General features: G+C 43.4%; 1 protein-coding gene across 11 annotated transcripts in view; it reads left to right on the top strand.

The window, feature by feature from the left end:
* LOC137536207 (leukocyte tyrosine kinase receptor-like) overlaps positions 1–14,801 on the top strand; it is a 522,796-nt gene that overhangs the window by 340,030 nt on the left and 167,965 nt on the right. For 8 of the 11 annotated variants that reach the window (XM_068258313.1, XM_068258309.1, XM_068258312.1 and 5 more), the window contains 2 exons: positions 4,079–4,143; positions 8,083–8,149. The exons of the other annotated variants lie outside the window; for them this stretch is intronic. The gene's annotated coding sequence lies outside the window, so the exon portion shown is untranslated. The remainder of the gene's footprint in view (positions 1–4,078; positions 4,144–8,082; positions 8,150–14,801) is intronic. 11 annotated transcript variants of the gene reach the window in all.

Raw genomic sequence — 14,801 nt, 5'->3', positions numbered from 1 at the left:
CCCCGTTCAGAGCGGGTGTTCTTACAACCCACAAACAAATTAAAACGACAGCTATCAGACACAGAAAAAGAGGAAGTAGAGGGAAAAGAAAAAAGAAACAAACTGTAATCACAATTCCCCAGCCCAATCCACCACCCTCACCTCATAACAACAAATGCATTTTCAACCTTACAGACCATACTCTCACACCTCATGAAACCAAACTTTTGGAAAAAGGACTATCTTTTTGCCCAACAAACCAGGCCAATTTGTTTGAACTGTTTTCCAATCTCAATTGTTACATACGAAAACTTACCTTGAAGAGACACTTTGCAATAAAAAAACTCAAACCCCCTACCAATACAGACCCCATCACGCTCATCACTACCCACTGTTACTGCATCCCATTTGGAAATTGAAACTGAAAAATATATCACCACCACACTCAAAGGAAGGTCACGTTTTTACCCAGTGGCCTCAAAAGGAAATTACATAGATACATTTTACTCCATGGTTCTCAATGACCTACAAATACTCCATGATAATCTACCTCCATACAAATCCAACCTCAATCAACAAGAGTCCTCTGCTTTGAAATCTCTGCAAAAAAAAACCATGGGCTAGTCATAAAACCCACAGATAAGGGAGGGGGGATCGTCATCCTTAATCGGTCTGATTATCTGGAGGAAGCGGCCAGACTCCTGGGAGATCCAACACATTACGAGACAATAGCTATTGACCCCACCCCTTCTCTAAACAGTGCACTCAAAGCTTTTATCAACAATGCCTTTCTAAATAATATTATTATGAAGAATGAAATTTTTTTTATCATCATACTCAACCCAAAACTCCCCTATTCTACTATTTACCGAAGATACATAAGAACTTACACAAACCACCAGGCAGGCCCATCATCTCGGGCATCGACTCCATCACCAGTAACTTATCAAAATTTCTAGATCAACACCTACAATCCCACGTTCAGTCTCTGGATTCCTTTCTCAAAGACTCTCAACATCTGATACTATTACTACATAACATCACCTGGCAGCCTGATTTTGTCTGGCTAACATCCGATGTCACTGCTCTGTACACCAATATTCCCCACTCCTTTGGTCTCACCTTCCTTCAACACTTCCTTGCCTCTGATACTTCCATGCCACACACACAACAAGCCTTCCTTATACAGTGTGCTAAATTTATTTTGAATAACAATATTTTCACTTTCAATGATAAAATATACCATCAGACCAGCGGCAGAGCGATGGGGAGCTCCTTTGCCCCATCCTATGCCAATTTCACCATGGGCTATCTAGAACATCTCAATTTGACCACCAACAATCCATATTCACATAACATTATTTTTTATAAACGATACATTGATGGTCTCATCTTTATTTGGAGGGGGGACATCACACTCATCCCTCACTTTGTCAGTTACCTCAACTCCAACACAGCCGGTCTCCAGTTCACACACCACCACCACACATCCTCCATAGAATTCCTAGACCTGACACTCTATATTGACATGAACCACATCAAAACCAAAACTTACTTCAAGCCGGTTGATGTGAACAATTACATTCACTTTGACAGCTTCCATCACCACCCCTGGATCACCAATACACCTTATAGCCAATATAGAAGAATTTACAGAAACTGTACAGATCCACAACAATATGAAATTCAATCCAATATACTCACCCAAAAGTTCACAGCTCGCAAATACCCCAAAAAGTTAATCAAGGATGCCAAATACAGAGCCAAAATACCGAAGTCGGCCACCAATCTGTCCACCCCCTCCAACACAGAAGGTCCACCTAGATTTATTACACGTTACAATGCCCAACACGTGCAAATACAAAACATCATTAAAAACAGGTGGGACATCCTTATGCAAGATCCATTCCTCCGACCTTTACTACCCCACGAACCAGCTATAGGAGAGCGCCAAATCTCCAAAACATTCTGGCCCCCAGTCAACTCTCTGCGCCACGCTCCACTCATAATACCCCACCCCAACAGGCTCCAGGTTGTTATCCATGCAACAAACCTCGTTGTACAGCCTGCAAATTCATCCAGCCAGACACCTCCTTTACTTCTTACATTACCCATATCCAGTATCCGATCAATAGACACCTCTCATGTGAATCCAAGTATGTTACTTACCTCATTTCATGCCCCTGCCGGCTCCAGTACGTGGGGCGGACCACCCAAATGGCACGCAGCAGGATTGGCCAGCACAAAAGAAACATCATTAACACATTTCCCCTTCACAGTGTCTCACGTCACTTTTCCACCCATCACAACAATGATCCCGATTTTTTTCATATTACATTAATTGACTCAGTACGTGCTCACTTGCTGGATGCCCTTGATCGTCTCAGAAAAACTGAAATGTATTGGATACAAATTCTGAAAACCCTCGTCCCTGAGGGACTAAACGAGCAACTCGAAAAAATTCACTAAATTCACTATCATATCTAGCAGCGTTTTATTCATCTCTGCCGCTCTCTTTTATCAAAACTCTTTTATCATACCTTTTAATGATTATATTTATTTAATGATGATTATATAAATATTGTGTGTATATTGTGTATGTTTATTTTTATCTTATTTTTATGTTTTTGCTATATATTGCATCCTCCGCCTAAAATTCTTACAAATACAGAAGTGGGCATTTGAACTAAAATCTATGCAAGATGCTAAAATTGTGGTATGGGTGTTGTGTTTTTTTTTTTTTTCCTTCTTCCCCCTATTTAATTCACTAGGTGCCATACCTTTTAATAACCACATGATGGCAGCAACACACTACTATAGTGGTTTTCAATACAAATGGCCACATTACATTTGGCAGGCTGCCTGTCCCCCTCCACGTATATCTGCCCCGCCTACCCTACACCCTCTGCTTCCTTCCATTGGCAGACACATCCCAGGCACCATATATAAAGCATGAAGTGTCCTCACTTCATCACAGAGGCGCTATTCGTGCTACTGACGAGCTACTGGTAAGACTACTACTATTTCTATTTTACTATTTTATCCTAAAATATATTTCACAATCCCTTGCTTATATTCACTATACCCTGCCACACTATTACAACTTTTATGCAATTGACTTTTATGCAATGTATTTTTATTAATCTGTGCTGTATACTGCTGCACACTACAATTATTTTTTCTGCGGTCACTCAGTTTGTGCTGCCACACTTCAGCACTTTATTAGCAATATTTTGCAGTACATAGTTAGCACTCTGCACTTTCTTGCCTCCTGCATAAAATTGAATTTTTCTACAGGATTCACTGACCTTTTTGTGGATTTTATACCACTAAGGTCTGCCAACCTTGTCTCAATTGTGCAACCTCATATCCAGTGTTTATATTGTGAAAATGTTGCATACAATTTGCATGATACTACATACTTTTATGCAAAGCATTTTTACTTATATCTGCCCTATACTGCTGCACTTTACGATTATTTTTCTGCGGTCACTCATCTTGTGCTGCTACACTACTGCACCTTATTATTAGCAATATTTTGCACTACATAGTTAGCACTCTGCACTTTCTTGCCTCCTATACAAAATTGAGTTTGTCCTTAGGCAACAAGATGCAATGACTTTTTTGTGGATTTTATGAGGCTAGGGTCTGCAGTCCTTGTTCTAATTGTGCAACCTTGTATCCAGTGTTTATATTGTGAAAATGTTGCATACAATTTGCATGATACTACATACTTTTATGCAAAGCATTTTTACTTATATCTGCCCTATACTGCTGCACTTTACGATTATTTTTCTGCGGTCACTCATCTTGTGCTGCTACACTACTGCACCTTATTATTAGCAATATTTTGCACTACATAGTTAGCACTCTGCACTTTCTTGCCTCCTATACAAAATTGAGTTTGTCCTTAGGCAACAAGATGCAATGACTTTTTTGTGGATTTTATGAGGCTAGGGTCTGTAGTCCTTGTTCTAATTGTGCAACCTTGTATCCAGTGTTTATATTGTGAAAATGTTGCATACAATTTGCATGATACTACATACTTAGTTCATTTTATGTGGCTCGCTACAGCAACGTCTTCTGTCTTTGTCCACAGTTTGTCCCCTATCTTATTGCCTGATGAAGCGAGCTGTGCCTGCAAAACACGTTGCATCTTTTGGGGTACCAATAATACATTTATTTGTTTAATTCAGACAGTATTTTGAGTCTGCTTTCCGGAGGTAAGTCCACCACGGCCTCCCAGCAAATTTAAATTTTTTATTACCTTTTATCCTGCTGGCGCCTCTGTTCTCTTACGATAATTGCTATTACCTTGTTAGCTATACGTGCATTATTGGTGATTCTGCAGATCACCACATAATCAGGTATAGTGTCTGGATTATTGGTGATACTGCAGATCACACAATAACCAGTCTCCTGTTTTGCTACACCAATCGTTACACCAGCATGCTCTGCAACTTCCTGCAGCAATGTACCAAATAAGAGTCCGGTAAACTGGGGAATGATCATTTATCAACAAGAAAAGTAATAGTGATTTTAACTTTTGGATTGCTTGCCTCCTTATTACTTGTTTACCAGATAAAAATAAAGAATTGACTTTTATTTTTTACCCCCGACAGTTACACTTTAAAGTGAATCAGAGACAAAGCACATTCATGTATTTCACCACTGCTCAGCCTGCTTCTAACCAGCCTTGATAAAATTCCCGACTGAGCATTCAGTCTGGTTTGCTCAGGAATCATTATAGCTGAGTCATTATAGCAGAGCCACAAGGGGGCAGGCTCGGGCTTGAAAAGACATCAGAGAAGACAGACTCAGCTATAATGATTCCTGAGTAAAGCCAGACTGAATGCTCAGTCAGGGATTTTATCAGGGCTGATTAGAAGCAGGCTGAGCAGTGAAGAATGAAACAGAGAGCAGGGTACGTGTTTTCTCTAATGTTCCCACTGATATATATGGTACAATACATGAGAGTGCTTCGTCTCTGGTTCACTTTAAGCCACCAGCAAGCAAATAAATAAATAAAAATTCTCAAAACCGCGGCCGTGGCGGCAGCCCCAGGACCACCTAACGCTGATCGGCATAAAGTCCTGGGGCAGTGGTTTGCAGGGGATCGCGCGTGCCGATGCTCGAGCATCCCCGCTTGGATGACGTAGCTCCGCTCTGCCTTCAGTCTCCCAGCGGCGATCGCCGCTTGGGGACTGTTAGACGGCAATTCGCCGTCTATTTGCTAGGTACAGCGCTGCGATCTATTGCTGCGCTGTACTGGGGACAGCTGACACGGATGTCCACCTGGGATGCAGGAGAGCGATTGGCTCTCAAAGACTGAAGCCTATGACAATCGATCACCGCTATAGGCTGGCTGGGGGAGGGAGGGAATTTAAAAAAATGAAATAAATAAGAAAATGTATTTAAAAAATATTAACATAAATATTTATTAAAAAAATAAACATCCTGGCAGGGATCAGACCCCACCAACAAAAAGCTCTGAAAAAAAACCCTAAAGACCAGGCCATTTTTTCGTTGAAAAATGGACTGGTCTTTAGGGCGGTTTAACACTGCGGTCCTCAAGTGGTTAATTGTTCTCATGAGTATTCTCACAAGAGGTATTTTCACCCCTTTTCAATAAAATAACTTTTAGGTCCCCAGCAGGCAAAGGAGTACCTAAAATAAGTTGTTCCAGATTGACTTAATTGTAATATTATTTTTCCTATTTACTTTTACCAATAGCACACAACAATGTCCTGCGCCTAAATCAATGTAGCTTAACCTCCCTGGCGGTACGCAGTTTCAGAGGCTGCGTCCGCGGGAGGATTTTTTAAAAATAAAATTTGATATAATAGCACTTCGCTAGCTAATTATGTCCCCCAAGTCCCCCCGGCACCGCTCTGATCCCCCCGATCGCCGCCGGCAATATTTACCCTTCCTCGATCCCGCGAGAGCCGCAGCTTCACTATTTAGCTTCAGTCGTCGCTACGGCGACGATTGGACATGAAGTCACGATGTCATGCGCAGTCTCGATCCTCCCCATAGCAAAGGTTGTAGCTGATTGGGAGGCTGCGCCATCGCGGGATCCCTGGGGGCCACGTATAACGGCGGTGATCGGGGGGGTTATCGGGGGAGAGCGGGGGGACCTGAGAGGTATGGTTAGCTAGCGAAGTGCTAGCATAAGCATTTAAATCAAATTTTATTTTTAAAAAATCCTCCGGGGGCCATGTGATCCTCTCCGGCGGCTAGTCGTAGGTCGGGCTTACCGCCGGGGAGGTTAATTGTATCCTTATACAGGAGAGCCACGTGTAGTGACCAATTTTCCACCGTACATATGCACAATACCACACATGTCTGCTTATCAAAATATAGGTTTATTAATAAATTGCTAAATTGTGTCACCCCTGTGCCCCTTAAAAACGAGCAGGTATTGGTTGTTCTAACCTAAGATGTTCACAGCCGGCTGTGTCACTCAAGCCAGCACACAACATACCACTCTCATACATATTACAGTCTTTTGTCTCCCGGGAGATTCAAATCGACAGAATGCTGTTTTGCATGCTGTATCAACATTGAGCTCCACATGGTTACAAGACAGTTTTTTGAGTGGATGTTACTACTTTCCTCTCAAGAGGAAAGTTAATTGAATCAGAGTGTTGGTACTTCATGGGAAAAGGTTATAAATAGTTAAAGAGACACTGAAGTGTCAAAAAAAGCATCTTTGTATTTAAAGGGGTTCTGTGGGGGTTGTGGAAGAGAAAAACTGACACTTACCTTGGGCTTCTATCAGCCCCGTGCAGCGGTAATGTCCCACGCCGTCCTGCTCCCATCCGCCGTTCCCCGCAGCCGGCACCGGGCTATTATTCGTCTGACATACAGACGAATAATGCGCGTTGCCGTGCCTCCGCTCGCGTCATCTGAGGCTTACTGCGCAGGCGCAGTACAACGGAGCCTTGTACTGCGCTTGCGCAGTAAGCTTCCGATGACGCAGGCGGAAGCGAGCGGGTGCGCGGCCACTCTAGCGCAGCCGCAGTTGGATCCCATGCCGCTTAGACCGGGGCCGGCGGCGGAGAACGGCAGATGGGAGGAGGACGGCGTGGGACATTACCGCTGCACGGGGCTGATAGAAGCCCAAGGTAAGTGTCCGTTTTTCTCTTGCACAACCCCCACAGAACCCCTTTAATAAAAGTGTTTAACATAATAGCCCTAACTAAACCACCACATTCCCGACGCTGTAAACTATCTAAATCCCCCCTAACTCTCCCCTCCCTCTCACCTGCAAAATCCACGACTTTCTTGGTCATGGATTTTGCTGCCCTAAGCGCTTCCGTGTGAGGCAGGGCTATGAGCTGCAGCCCTGCCTCACACGCGTCTGTCAGCGGCGGATCTCCGCCTCTCCCCCGCCCCTCTCGGTGAAGGAAGACTGAGAGGGGCGGGGGAGAGGCGGCGATCCGGGCTGACAGACGCGTGTGAGGCAGAGCTGCGGCTCATAGCCCTGTCTCACACGGAGGCGCTGCCCCCCCCCCTTCCTGGGGAGTTTGGGGGGATTTAGTTAGATTAGAGAGGCGGGGATGTGGCGGTTTAGGTAGGGTTATTATGTTAAACACCTTTATTAAATAATAAGAAAGTTTTCTTGAGACTTCAGAGTCTCTTTAAATATTACAAACTTGGACTTGTGCAATGATGTATATTAAAATGGTGCGAGCAACTTCCTGTTGCTTGCGCTAATAAATCAGCGCAACTTAATTTTGTTTACCTGCACTCTACGTGCGCTAGTGGCAGTGTAGCTTGCGTAACTAAACAACGGCCACTGCCTACTAAAGCCACACAGTAGTGATGTTTCGCTACAGGATACTTCACTGGCGCGGCTGCTATTATTTTAATTAACATAGTTACTATGTATAAACTATGTTAATGAACATAGTAGCGGCTGTGCTAGTGAAGTATCGCGGGAGTAATACATCACTACCGCATGGCTTTTGTAAGCAGCGGCCGTTGCAGGTAAACAAAATTAAGTCGCGCTGATTTATTAGCGCGAGGAACAGGAGGTTGCTCACGCTATTTACTTTGATGAAACAACCCCTGTATTATTCCATTTCTTTTGCATATTAGAGATTCAGAATTAGTTGTGACCACGGATGGCCGAACACGTTCGCTGGTGAACGGACGCTTCTCACTTGTAAGTCAGACAAACTATACGGGCCTTTTGCAACTTCCCTATACTTTCCCAAGGAGCAATCTTGTGGCCCTTCACCCTGAAGTCAGATGAGACAGGGTGGCAAATCAGACATTATCACCATCAAGGCCACTCCCAACCCTATAAAATACATAATCCCAGCAGCCATTTTCCATTCTGCTTTAGTCAGTGTAGCAAGAAGTGTGCTGCTGTAGGTTATGGGACAGTGAGAGATAGGCTTACTGTGTGTGATATATAGTAATGTGTAGCTGCTTCCTAGGTGCTCTGCTCCTTGCAGTTCACTAGCTAGGCACACCCCTTTTTGAGGACTCATCCTGACCACAAAAGTCCTTTTAAGGACTGACATTGACCCTGCTGTACTGATTTTTTTGTTGCTTTTTGTGGTGTGTTGTAGCACAACACCCGTATACAGTAAAGTGCCTGCATCACCGCTATAGGCAGGTAAGGCAGGGTTTAGGCAGGTAACTGGGCAATTTTTCAGGCATAACATATTGTTGCTGCTATTTCAAATGTTTATGCAGGTAACTTCCCAATGTTTCATCCATCACACACTGTGGCTGCTATTTCAAATGTTTAGATTGATAAATTACCATTTTTAAGCCCTCTGCTATAGTGGATACCACTATAATGTTTTAGGCTGACACATGCCACTTTTGCAGTACTATGCCTGCGACTAACGTGTAATTTAAGGAGACCTGAATTCAGAACTTCCTCTCTGCTCTAAAAGATATGCAACAGCATAATAACCTTTAAAGAAAAACATTTCTTTGTTACATATGATACAAATCCTGAAAAAAATCTGCAGTGTGTCTACTTTCATGAAACCAGTCATCGGGTTAAAATCCTGTGTTTACAAAACTGAGCCATGACAGAGGAGATTACTAAACTGACACAACTGAAGAGATTAAATTACAGTGGTGAGTAGTCACAGAGTAGGGGATAATAGACAGGCTAAACTCTCTAAATACATACAGGGCGCATTTATCTATCTTTTCCTTCTGTCCTGTGCAAGAGTTCAGGTCTACTTTAAAGGGGAAACATATAAATAGTAAAAATAATTTAATAAAAATGTAAAACTTTGGTATACAATGCTGGACCTTTCAGACCACTCATACAGAGGAGGAAATTAAAGATGTTTTAGGCTGCCGCATGCCACCTTTTTCAGGCCTATGTTACAGTGCCTGTAACTAACATCATGTTTCATTAAGGTGTAAAAATGTACACTGTAAAAATAAATGATTAAAAATGTAAAACTTTGGTATACAATGCTGGATATTTCAGGCCTCTCACACAGTGGAGGAAATTAACTACTTCTGGTTCCATGATGTTAGTCTGATGTCTTAATCTGCTTACCACCAAACATCATCCTCCGGAGTACAGGAGTACAGGAGCTATGTTCTTGGGCAGCACGGTAGTGTAGTGGATAGCGCTCTTGCCTTGCAGTGCTGGGTCCCCGGTTTGAATCCCAGCCAGGTCAACATCTGCAAGGAGTTTGTATGTTCTCCTCTGGGTTTCCTCCGGGTACTCCGGCTTCCCCCCACATCCCAAAAGCATACAGATAAGTTAATTGGCTTCCCCCTAAATTGGCCTATCAGCCATCTCCTCCTGGATGTCCGCTAGGTTCCTGAAACTAAACCTGGAAAAAACAGAATTTATAATTTTCCCACCCCGGCCATCCCTGACCCTCCCAGATGAGAATGTCACTGTAAGCCACACTACCATTTGCCCTACCTCTCAAGCCCGATTTTCTGAGTGTCACACTGGACTCTGCACTATCCTTTACCCCCCACATCCAAAACCTCACAAAGTCCTGCAACTTCCATCTCTGTAACATCTGCAAGATCCACTCTTCCTGACCCCTGCCACCACCAAACTCCTCATCCATGTCCTCATAATTTCCCACCTTGACTACTGCAACACCCTTCTGTCTGGTCTCCCTATGACCCGAATTGCCCCTCTGCAGTCCGTCATGAATGCAGCAGCCAGAATTATCCACTCTCCCCATCGCTCCAACACAGTGGCTCTCCTCTGTGAATTCCTCCACTGGCTTCCTATTCAGTCCAGCATTAGATTCAAGATGCTGTGTCTGGCCTACAATCCTGTCCACAAAACCTGCCCATCCTACATTTCCAATCTTACCCAGAGGTACACACCTAGCCGATCACTCCACTCCTCCAATGAACTTCGCCTGACTGCCCCCCCCCCCCCCCGCATAACCCAATCCCATGCATGGCTCCAGGACTTCTCAAGAGCTGCTCCAACACTATGGAATTCCCTACCTCCCCCCATTAGGGTTTCCCCCCTTTTTCAACATCTTCAAGAAGACCCTCAAAACTTACCTTTTTACTCTGGCCTACCCCCCCTAACAAGTGCTCTAAACCTGCAGCTGAACTCTGGTCCCCATCCTTTCATGTCCCCACCTCTTCCTCTACATTGTACGCCTTTGGGCAGGGTGCTCCTCCTTATGTCTCCTACCTGTTTATGCACCTCCATTACCGTACATCTATCCTATGGATCTGACTGAACTTGACTTGTCTAATCTTCATTTCAGGCTTGTCTGGTCAATGACTATAGGTCAGGATGTATGCCCATGTGACTGACCTATAGCCCAGCCCATAACACCTGCGAAAACTCCTACCTAGCACAATACTACAATACACCCTGCAGGTAGAGGTAGCATACAGACTGACAGATAGTAATGCACCAACAGAACCTGTAAACAAGAAATGCAATGGGCACAGTATTAACAGGTATATATGTTATCCACTTCGCATCCAGACCTTGTTTTCAACTTAATGACCAGAGCAGTTTTGACAGTTTAGCGATGTCCCTATTTAATCAGAAATAATTTTATCCCTACATATGACACAGAAATGAAATATATATTGTTTTTTTCAAGACGAAATAGGCTTTCATTGTATGCCATTTTTTTCCCTCGAACAATTTTGTTTTCTATGAATTTTAATGGGAAAATAAAGAAAAAATAGAAAAAAACACATATTTCTCAGTTTTACCAATTCCAGTTTAAAAATAAAAAGTGCTACTGTAGATAAAAAACACAAATTTTGTTAGGCTATTCTTACTGCTTATCACAAAACTTAGATTATGTTCCTGTCACAATTGATGGTGAAGATATTTGATTCTGAAATAATGCTACAGAGTGTGTTTTTTTCACTATGAAATGATAAAATACACGTATTTTTAATAGTAAAAATCAATCTCATTAGCTCAGAAAACTTATATTCCCATTCACCAATTAGTCCTGCATCAGATAGTGCCAGAAATGTGCACAGGAGCAAGCCTGTCTTGATGTGGAAACCAAGGCAAGCCTTTGCCCTGAGCAACCTGAGTGATCGCCAGGGCACCACAATAATCCTCTTCAAAAGGGGTGCCAGGACTGCTGGACTGCTGTGAAGCTTTGCCCCAAAACCAGCTTGTGAAACTCCACCCCAGACCCATAAAGCATATGCTTGTGTGTAGCCCATGATTCTCTCCCTAACACATTAGGAAAGGCAAAGGGAAATGCTGCACTAGATGAAGCCCCAAAGGATGAGCAGGGAGGGGGATCTGAGAGGTAAGTTACTCTCTCCCCACTGCCCTCCATCTTTCTGCCCCCTCTTTATCTCCCATCCTCAATAGCCTCCATTCTTCTTCCAGGCCCCTCCCTGCATCAACTCCGGACTTACAGTAAGCTCCTCTTTCCCCAGCAACCTCACTAAGCCTCTCTCTCCGCCAGCACCTTCATTAATCCCCCCCTCTCCCCCATTCACTCATCTGTAAGCTTCTCTCTCCCCCCAGAACTCTCAGTAAGCCCCTATCCACTCCTAAGTAAGCATGTCTCTCCCCTATCCACCCACAACACCCTCAGTAAGCCACATGCTCTCCCCTGCACCTTCAATAAGCCCCTCTCTCTCCCAAAGAACTCTCAGTAAGACCCCCTTTCCCTCCATCCCCAGTAAGCTCCTCTCTCCCTCTCCACCTCTGAGTAAGACCCTCTCTCCCCCCATATACCTGAAATGCGTACGTACAAAAATGGCGTCGGGAAAAAAGGGCGCGGGGTGTAAACGAGAATTAGTAATTAATCATTAATAGCGTTTATAAAAATATTGTGCTATATTTGGTTTACAAATAATGTTTTACAAATTTATAAATCATTAAATAATGTTTATGAAATCGGCAATTGTAAAAACGTTAATCTTCCCTGTTTCAAAAGTGAAACTTACAATTACGTTTATAAAAAAAGATAATATATGTTTAATTGTTGTAATTGTATATTATTGTGAATAACCTTCATTTATTGTTTGTTCTTATTATAAAATGTGAAAATATTCTTTATAACGATGATATAAATATAACTACGTTCGTAATAAGTGTTGTAAAACATTAGTAAGTATTACTCAAATTTTACTAAAACTATACCTAAGCCTACTCTCACACAGAACCCTCCCTGTACCTATCCCTAACCCCTAGACCCCCCTGGTGGTGCCTAAACCTAAGACCCCCCTGGTGGTGCCTAAACCTAAGACCCCCCTGGTGGTGCCTAAACCTAAGACCCCCCTGGTGGTGCCTAAACCTAAGACCCCCTGGTGATGCCTAAACCTAAGAACCCCCCTAGTGATGCCTAAACCTAAGACCCCCCTGGTGGTGCCTAAACCTAAGACCCCCTGGTGATGCCTAAACCTAAGACCCCCCTGGTGATGCCTAAACCTAAGACTCCCCTGGTGGTGCCTAAACCTAAGACCCCCTGGTGGTGCCTAAACCTAAGACCCCCCTGGTGATGCCTAAACCTAAGACCCCCCTGGTGGTGCCTAAACCTGCAATTTACGTTACGTACTGATCGCTTTATTTTGAAAATAATAATGTTTTACAAACAGTGAGAGATAAAACTTTAAATAATGTTTAGTTAGTTAAATAGGATAAATATGTTTAGTATTTTTATAAACGCTATTTAGCTTTATTTTGTGAATAATAATGTTTTACAAACAGTTAGGGATAAAACTTTAAATAATGTTTTAGTTAGTTAAATAGGATAAATATGTTTAGTATTTTTATAAACGTTATTTATCTCCGGCGCCCTTTTTTCCTGCTCGGCGCCCATTAAACGCTATTTATTATGGTAGTGAATGGCAGCACCCTTTTTGTCCACTAACTGCCTGCGCCCTTTTTTCCAGTTTCCCCTGAAATACCCCCAGTAAGCTCCACACTCTCCCCATCCAACCACCAGCACTCTCAGCAATCCCCCTCTCCCACATCTACCTCTCAGTAAGCCCCTTTCTCCCCTCGAAAGACAAAAGGTGAAAACCGAGAGCCCAATCTAACGTAGTATTTTTTTCAGTAAATCAGGATGTAACGTGTAAATGAAATATACTCACAAGTGTGGGTCACCATACAGGCAACCACTGAATAGGCAGATGGGGAGATTTATAACCTGACCCCAATCAGGTTTAAAAAAGTCGCTCTCTGTAGATAGAAAAGGATGGGGATACACCCCTCCACCAAGGGAGGTTTTTTCCTTTGTGTTTTCCACACTCGATTGCCTGATGAAGCGGGATATTGGCCCGTGAAACGTGTTGCACATTTAAAGATTTTTACAAATAAATACTATTGTTGTGTTTATAACGGCTCATCTGGCCTGGTCATTTGTATACCTGAGGGAGGTGAGTCCACCCACTTCCTTCCTTTTAGATGGTTTTTAATCGTTTTTATTCTTTGTTGGTGCCTCTGCTACCCTTTCTCCCCGCATCCACCCCCAGAGCCCTCAGTAAGTCCATCTCTCTCCACAGCACCCTCAGTAACCCCCTCTCTCCTCCAGCCTTCCTCCCCCTCTTCTATTTCTGTGCTCATTTTTCACTTGTTCATCTGTGTCATTTAATGACCTGATGTGAGAGTCCTAATTGGGGGGCAAAATCTACCTTCGCTCAGGGCACTGTGAACCCTAAAATTGGCCCTGGTGGGAACCACTTGGTTTTGGTGGACTGGACAAACAAAGATAAATGTTTTGTGATGCAAAAAAGATGTTGGAATATAATTAAAGAGGTACCATCTACTACTATAGTAGACTGTAGTAAATTATTTAGAATACCGACTTATCTGTTAATTATCCTGGTTCCAGCATCTACCCATGTCTATATAATGTTGTACATTATTATGTGACCTCACCTTACCAGTTATGTTTAGCCTAGGCTGTTTAGTTATGCATCTTTCTTCTAACAGAGCTTTTAAGGAGACTGAGTGTTGTTTCTATTGACTTCAGAACACACATTTAATAAACATTCTGCAGTGATGCTCCTACTAGCAATAAAGATGTTGCCACCTGTGGTAAATTTAAGAATGTAAATCTGGGAGAGGAAAGATTTTACAGTGGTGCAAACACTGACTAATTAATTTTATAAATGAATATTGTTAACAATAAAGCCAGGGGCGTAGGAATAGACCCTGCAGCCCCTGCAGTTGCAGGGGGGCCCCTAGCAAGTCAGGGGCCCGGAGGAGGAAAGGCTGTCACCACCGGCGTACCTACCGGGGATGCGACTCTCTCAGCCGCAGGGGGGCCCGGCCGCCCGGGGCTGCTCTGGGGCCCGCTCACTGTCCGTGGGGGAAGCGCTGCTCTGGACCCCCCAGCAAGGTGCTCAACTGG

This window comes from Hyperolius riggenbachi, chromosome 10 (assembly GCF_040937935.1).
Source record: "Hyperolius riggenbachi isolate aHypRig1 chromosome 10, aHypRig1.pri, whole genome shotgun sequence".
In the NCBI taxonomy this organism is placed as follows: Eukaryota; Metazoa; Chordata; class Amphibia; order Anura; family Hyperoliidae; genus Hyperolius; species Hyperolius riggenbachi.
Note: the sequence above shows the minus strand (reverse complement) of the source record. Positions and strands in the feature narration are given on the sequence as shown.